Here is a 6576-nt window from a genome sequence, read left to right as displayed (position 1 = left end):
CCATATATATGCGTTAGTATATATACTATACTGTATTGGTGTTTTTCTTTCTGGCTTACTTCACTCTGTATAATAGGCTCCAGTTTCATCCACCTCATTAGAATTGATTCAAATGTATTTTTTTTAATGGCTGAGTAATACTCCATTGTGTATATGTACCACAGCTTTCTTATCCATTCATCTGCTGGTGGACATCTAGGTTGCTTCCATGTCCTGGCTATTATAAACAGTGCTGCGATGAACATTGGGGTACACGTGTCTCTTTCCCTTCTGGTTTCCTCAGTGTGTATGCCCAGCAGTGGGATTGCTGGATCATAAGGCAGTTCTATTTCCAGATTTTTAAGGAATCTCCACACTGTTCTCCATAGTGGCTGTACTAGTTTGCATTCCCACCAACAGTGTAAGAGGGTTCCCTTTTCTCCACACCCTCTCCAGCATTTGTTATTTGTAGACTTTTGGATCGCAGCCATTCTGACTGGTATGAAATGGTACCTCATAGTGGTTTTGATTTGCATTTCTCTGATAATGAGTGATGTTGAGCATCTTTTCATGTGTTTGTTAGCCATCTGTATGTCTTCTTTGGAGAAATGTCTATTTAGTTCTTTGGCCCATTTTTTGATTGGGTCATTTATTTTTCTGGAGTTGAGCTGTAGGAGTTGCTTGTATATTTTTGAGATTAGTTGTTTGTCAGTTGCTTCATTTGCTATTATTTTCTCCCATTCTGAAGGCTGTCTTTTCACCTTGCGTATAGTTTCCTTTGATGTGCAGAAGCTTTTAAGGTTAATTATGTCCCATTTGTTTATTTTTGCTTTTATTTCCAATATTCTGGGAGGTGGGTCATAGAGGATCCTGCTGTGATGTATGTCAGAGAGTGTTTTGCCTATGTTCTCCTCTAGGAGTTTTATAGTTTCTGGTCTTATGTTTAGATCTTTAATCCATTTTGAGTTTATTTTTGTGTATGGTGTTAGAAAGTGTTCTAGTTTCATTATTTTACAAGTGGTTGACCAGCTATCCCAGCACCACTTGTTAAAGAGATTGTCTTTAATCCATTGTATATTCTTGCCTCCTTTGTCAAAAATAAGGTGTCCATATGTGCGTGGATTTATCTCTGGGCTTTCTATTTTGTTCCATTGATCTATATTTCTGTCTTTGTGCCAGTACCATACTGTCTTGATAACTGTGGCTTTGTAGTAGAGCCTGAAGTCAGGTAGGTTGATTCCTCCAGTTCCATTCTTCTTTCTCAAGATTGCTTTGGCTATTCAAGGTTTTTTGTATTTCCATACAAATTGTGAAATTATTTGTTCTAGCTCTGTGAAGAATACTGTTGGTAGCTTGATACGGATTGCATTGAATCTATAAATTGCTTTGGGTAGTATACTCATTTTCACTATATTGATTCTTCCAATCCATGAACATGGTATATTTCTCCATCTATTAGTGTCCTCTTTGATTTCTTTCACCAATGTTTTATAGTTTTCTATATATAGGTCTTTAGTTTCTTTAGGTAGATATATTCCTAAGTATTTTATTCTTTCTGTTGCAATGGTGAATGGAATTATTTCCTTCATTTCTCTTTCTGTTTTCTCATTATTAGTGTATAGGAATGCAAGGGATTTCTGTGTGTTGATTTTATATCCTGCAACTTTACTATAGCCATTGATTAGTTCTAGTAATTTTCTGGTGGAGTCTTTAGGGTTTTCTATGTAGAGGATCATGTCTTCTGCAAATAGAGTTTTACTTCTTCTTTTCCAATTTGGATTCCTTTTATTTCTTTTTCTGCTCTGATTGCTGTGGCCAAAACTTCCAAAACTATGTTGAATAGTAATGGTGAAAGTGGGCACCCTTGTCTTGTTCCTGACTTTAGAGGAAATGCTTTCAATTTTTCACCATTGAGGATAATGTTTGCTGTGGGTTTGTCATATATAGCTTTTATTATGTTGAGGTATGTTCCTTCTATTCCTGCTTTCTGGAGAGTTTTTATCATAAATGGATGTTGAATTTTGTCAAAGGTTTTCTCTGCATCTATTGAGATAATCATATGGTTTTTGTTTTTCAATTTGTTAATATGGTGTATTACATTGGTTGATTTGCGGATATTGAAGAATCCTTGCATCCCTGGGATAAAGCCCACTTGGTCATGGTGTATGATCTTTTTAGTGTGCTGTTGGATTCTGATTGCTAGAATTTTGTTAAGGATTTTTGCATCTATGTTCATCAGTGATATTGGCCTATAGTTTTCTTTTTTTGTGGGATCTTTGTCAGGTTTTGGTATTAGGGTGATGGTGGCCTCATAGAATGAGTTTGGAAGTTTACCTTCCTCTGCAATTTTCTGGAAGAGTTTGAGCAGGATAGGTGTTAGCTCTTCTCTAAATATTTGGCAGAATTCAGCTGTGAAGCCGTCTGAACCTGGGCTTTTGTTTGCTGGAAGATTTTTGATTACAGTTTCAATTTCCGTGCTTGTGATGGGTCTGCTTTTTTATATCTAATGTTTTTATTTTAAAAATTCACTACATGTTATATCATTTACTTTGTCATGTTTTAATTTTTTGTTATTTGTGGAGCTTTAATCTTTTAGGAAACATTTTATTGATATATGCTGCTGCTGCTAAGTTGCTTCAGTCGTATCTGACTCTGTGCAACCCCATAGATGGTAGCCCACTAGGCCCCACCGTCCCTGGGGTTCTCCAGGCCAGAACACTGCAGTGGGTATGACTGACGTATAAAAATTGTACATTTTTAATTTATACAATTTCCTGAGTCTGAAGATAGCACTCATCTCACATGCTAGCAAAGTAATGCTCAAAATTCTCCAAGCCAGGCTTCAGCAATACATGAACCGTGAACTTCCAGATGGTCAAGTTGGTTTTAGAAAAGGCAGAGGAACCAGAGATCAAATTGCCAACATCTGCTGGATCATCAAAAAAGCAAAAGAGTTCCAGAAAAACATCTATTTCTGCTTTATTGACTATGCCAAAGCCTTTGACTGTGTGGATCACAATAAACTGTGGGAAATTCTAAAAGAGATGGGAATACCAGACCACCTGACCTGCCTCTTGAGAAACCTATATGCAGGTCAGGAAACAACAGTTAGAATTTGACATGGAACAACAGACTGGTTCCAAATAGGAAAAGGAGTACGTCAGGGCTGTATATTGTCACCCTGATTGTTTAACTTATATGCAGAGTACATCATGAGAAACGCTGGGCTGGAAGAAGCACAAGCTGGAATCAAGATTGCTGGGAGAAATATCAACAACCTCAGATATGCAGATGACACCACCCTTATGGCAGAAAGTGAAGAGGAACTAAAACGCCTCTTGATGAAAGTGAAAGAGGAGAGTGAAAAAGTTGGCTTAAAGCTCAACATTCAGAAAACTAAGATTATGGCATCTGGTCCCATCACTTCTTGGGAAATAGAAGGAGAAACAGTGGAAAGAGTGTCAGACTTTATTTTTTTGGGGCTCCAAAATCACTGCAGATGGTGATTGCAGCCATGAAATTAAAAGACACTTACTCCTTGGAAGGAAAGTTATGACCAACCTATAGAATATTCAAAATGCTAACAAAGGTCCATCTAGTCAAGGCTATGGTTTTTCCTGTGGTCGTGTACGGATGTGAGAGTTGGACTGTGAAGAAAACTGAGTGCTGAAGAATTGATGCTTTTGAACTGTGGTGTTAGAGAAGACTCTTGAGTCCCTTGGACTGCAAAGATATCCAACCAGTCCATCCTAAAGGACATCAGTCCTGGGTGTTCTTTGGAAGGACTGATGCTGAAGCTGAAACTTCAATACTTTGGCCACCTCATGTGGGGAGTTGACTCATTGGAAAAGACCCTGATGCTGGGAGGGATTGGAGGCAGGAGGAGAAGGGGACGACAGAGGATGAGATGGCTGGATGGCATTACTGACTCAGTGGACGTGAGTCTGAGTGAAGTCTGGGAGTTGGTGGTGGACAGGGAGGCCTGGAGTGCTGCGATTCATAGGGTCACAAAGAGTCAGACATGACTGAGCGACTGAACTGAACTGAAGATAATTATACACTTGTGAGATTCTCACCACAATGTGTGCCACAAACATATCAGCTACCTCTAAAAGTTTCTTTTTTATTGTATTGCTTCTTTTGTAATAACATTCAGCATAAGATATACTCTCTAAACAAATTTCAAGTGTAAAATACAGTATTGTTTACTATAGTCACCTTGATGAATATTAGAACTCCAGAGCTTTTTATCTTATAATAGAAACTACTTTGTCTAAACTAGTATCTCCTTGCTTTTCTCTGCCTCAGGCAACTGCTACTCTCTGCTTCTATGAGATTTTCTATGATTTTGACTATTTTAGATTTCTTGTATAAGTGATACCACATAATATTTATTCTTCTGTGTCTGGTTTATTGCACATAGTGTAAAGTTCTCCAGGTTGCAGTTTCTAAATGTTTTAGGGTGATTTTTTTTTTAACTACTCACTTAGTTAACCTCTAAAGTTTATCTGAATTCAAATTGCTGTGAATCCCACCTCCTTTTACTTCCTGTTTATAAAAATTTTTTAATTTTGTTGACATTGTTTTGTTTTCTGAACTAGCATTTCAGTTTAGTAGATAACAATGCTATTTATAGGTACTATCATGTTCTTTGTGCCTCATATTGAAGTTTTCAGCCATAGATATTTTTTCTTAGTTAATGAAAGTTTTGTTTTTCAACAATGACTGTTATTAAAGACTTTTCCCATGTATTGAGATAATCATATGTTTATTTTCTTGTATTTTGTTAGTACAGTGAATTACATTGAATGATAGTCAAATTTCAAACCATATTATATTTCTGAATATCTTAACTAGATCATCACTTTTGCTACCTGTTTTTATATATTCTTGAATTTGTATTGCTATTTTTAAAGGAAATTTTTATACTTTTTTTTAAGTGAAATTGGCTTAAAATATTCCCTTATAATGATGCTTGTCAAATTTTAGAATGAAGTTTATTCTGGTTCCATTGGGTGGAGGAATATTCTTCCAGAAAGAGGAATAAATATCAATCTCTGTCTTCAATGGCATTCTTGCATGAAAGGAGTCAAAATTTGTTTTTTCTTTATGACTAGCTTTCTTAATGGGGACTCTATTTTCTAGAGTCCATAATATATAACGTTTATAAATATTTAATTTTGTGCTTGAGAATTGGAAGTTTAATTACTCAAGATAGAAGATGCCTAGATAAATTTATTAAGTTATGAATATAGACATATTTTGATAAATATACCAGATTGCTTTCTAAAAATTTATCAGTAATGTTTCACTAAATAGAACTTCCACATTTCCAAATTTTAAGAACATAACACTTCTCTCTTGTTTTAAAATATATTTTTACTACCTAATAGATTGATTGTTTTTCTGTTTGTGTTTATCATTTACATAGCTTTTCATGAAATTTGCTGCCTATGATATATGACTCATGAGTGTTTAGAAATAGGAAAATATGGTTGTCATTTGAGAATTAGGTGTTATAAGCATACATAATGGATATAACATATGTCAATTCTCTTCAATTCAATTACAGTGACTCTTAGGCCAGAAAATTTTGATTTTAATCTGGTGAGAGGTATTAACACACCCTGAAAAAGACTATATGCAGCCCTGAATGTATTGGAAAATAAGAGAGGGAGTCACCAAGGCAAATCAGAACACTGCCCACCCCAACATTGTTCAGGTGGTGTTTCCCTGTCGGGTTATCAGGGTATGATGATCTTATGTCAATCAAGTAACCAATATAGGTTCACCAAAAGTGAAAGCGAAGTCACTCAGTCGTGTCCGACTCTTTGCGACCCCGTGGACTTTAGCCTACCAGGCTTCTCTGTCCATGGCATTCTCCAGGCAAGAGTACTGGAGTGGGTGCCATTTCCTTCTCCAGGGGATCTTCCCGACCCAGGGATCGAACCCGGGTCTCCTGCATTGGAGGCAGACGCTTTAACCTCTGAGCCACCAGGGAAGCCCAGGTTCACCAAAAGCACTAATAATTTGGTATCTATTCTAATCACAATGCTGTGACTATTTGATTTGTTTTATAATTACAATTTCAGTGGAACTTGACAAATTCCCCCAAGTTTCTTGCAATTATCAACAGATTGGCATTTCTGGGTCTGTAAGTCTGTGGGCCAAAACTTGCACTGCTACTGCTACTGCTAAGTCACTTCAGTCGTGTCCGACTCTGTGTGACCCCATGGACTGCAGCCCACCAGGCTCCCCCGTCCCTGGGACTCTCCAGGCAAGAACACTGGAGTGGGTTGCCATTTCCTCCTCCAATGCGTGAAAAGTGAAAGTGAAGTCGCTCAGTCGTGTCCGACTCTCAGCGACCCCATGGACTGCAGTCCACCAGGCTCCTCCATACATGGGACCCTCCAGGCAAGAGTACTGGAGTGGGGTGCCATTGCCTTCTCCGAAAACTTGCACTAGGGCAATTCATTAAATTGGTATCAATTATGAGGTTTTCTGATGGTTGGCCAGCAAAATGTGCTCTGCTGGTCATGAAGTGAAGTGAAGTCACTCAGTCGTGCCCGACTCTTTGCAACCCCATGGACCTACCGA

At 37.7% G+C, this 6576-nt stretch overlaps 1 non-coding gene across 1 annotated transcript; it reads right to left on the bottom strand.

The window, feature by feature from the left end:
• Nucleotides 1–5908: 5908 nt before the first annotated feature.
• On the bottom strand, nucleotides 5909–5980 carry TRNAW-CCA. The gene has a single exon. It is a non-coding gene; the product is annotated as a tRNA-Trp (tRNA).
• Nucleotides 5981–6576: the final 596 nt, after the last annotated feature.

Source organism: Bos indicus x Bos taurus, chromosome 10, assembly GCF_003369695.1.
Source record: "Bos indicus x Bos taurus breed Angus x Brahman F1 hybrid chromosome 10, Bos_hybrid_MaternalHap_v2.0, whole genome shotgun sequence".
Classification (NCBI taxonomy): Eukaryota; Metazoa; Chordata; class Mammalia; order Artiodactyla; family Bovidae; genus Bos; species Bos indicus x Bos taurus.
The sequence above is the reverse complement of the archived record's forward strand: the minus strand, read 5'-3'. Positions and strand labels throughout refer to the sequence as shown.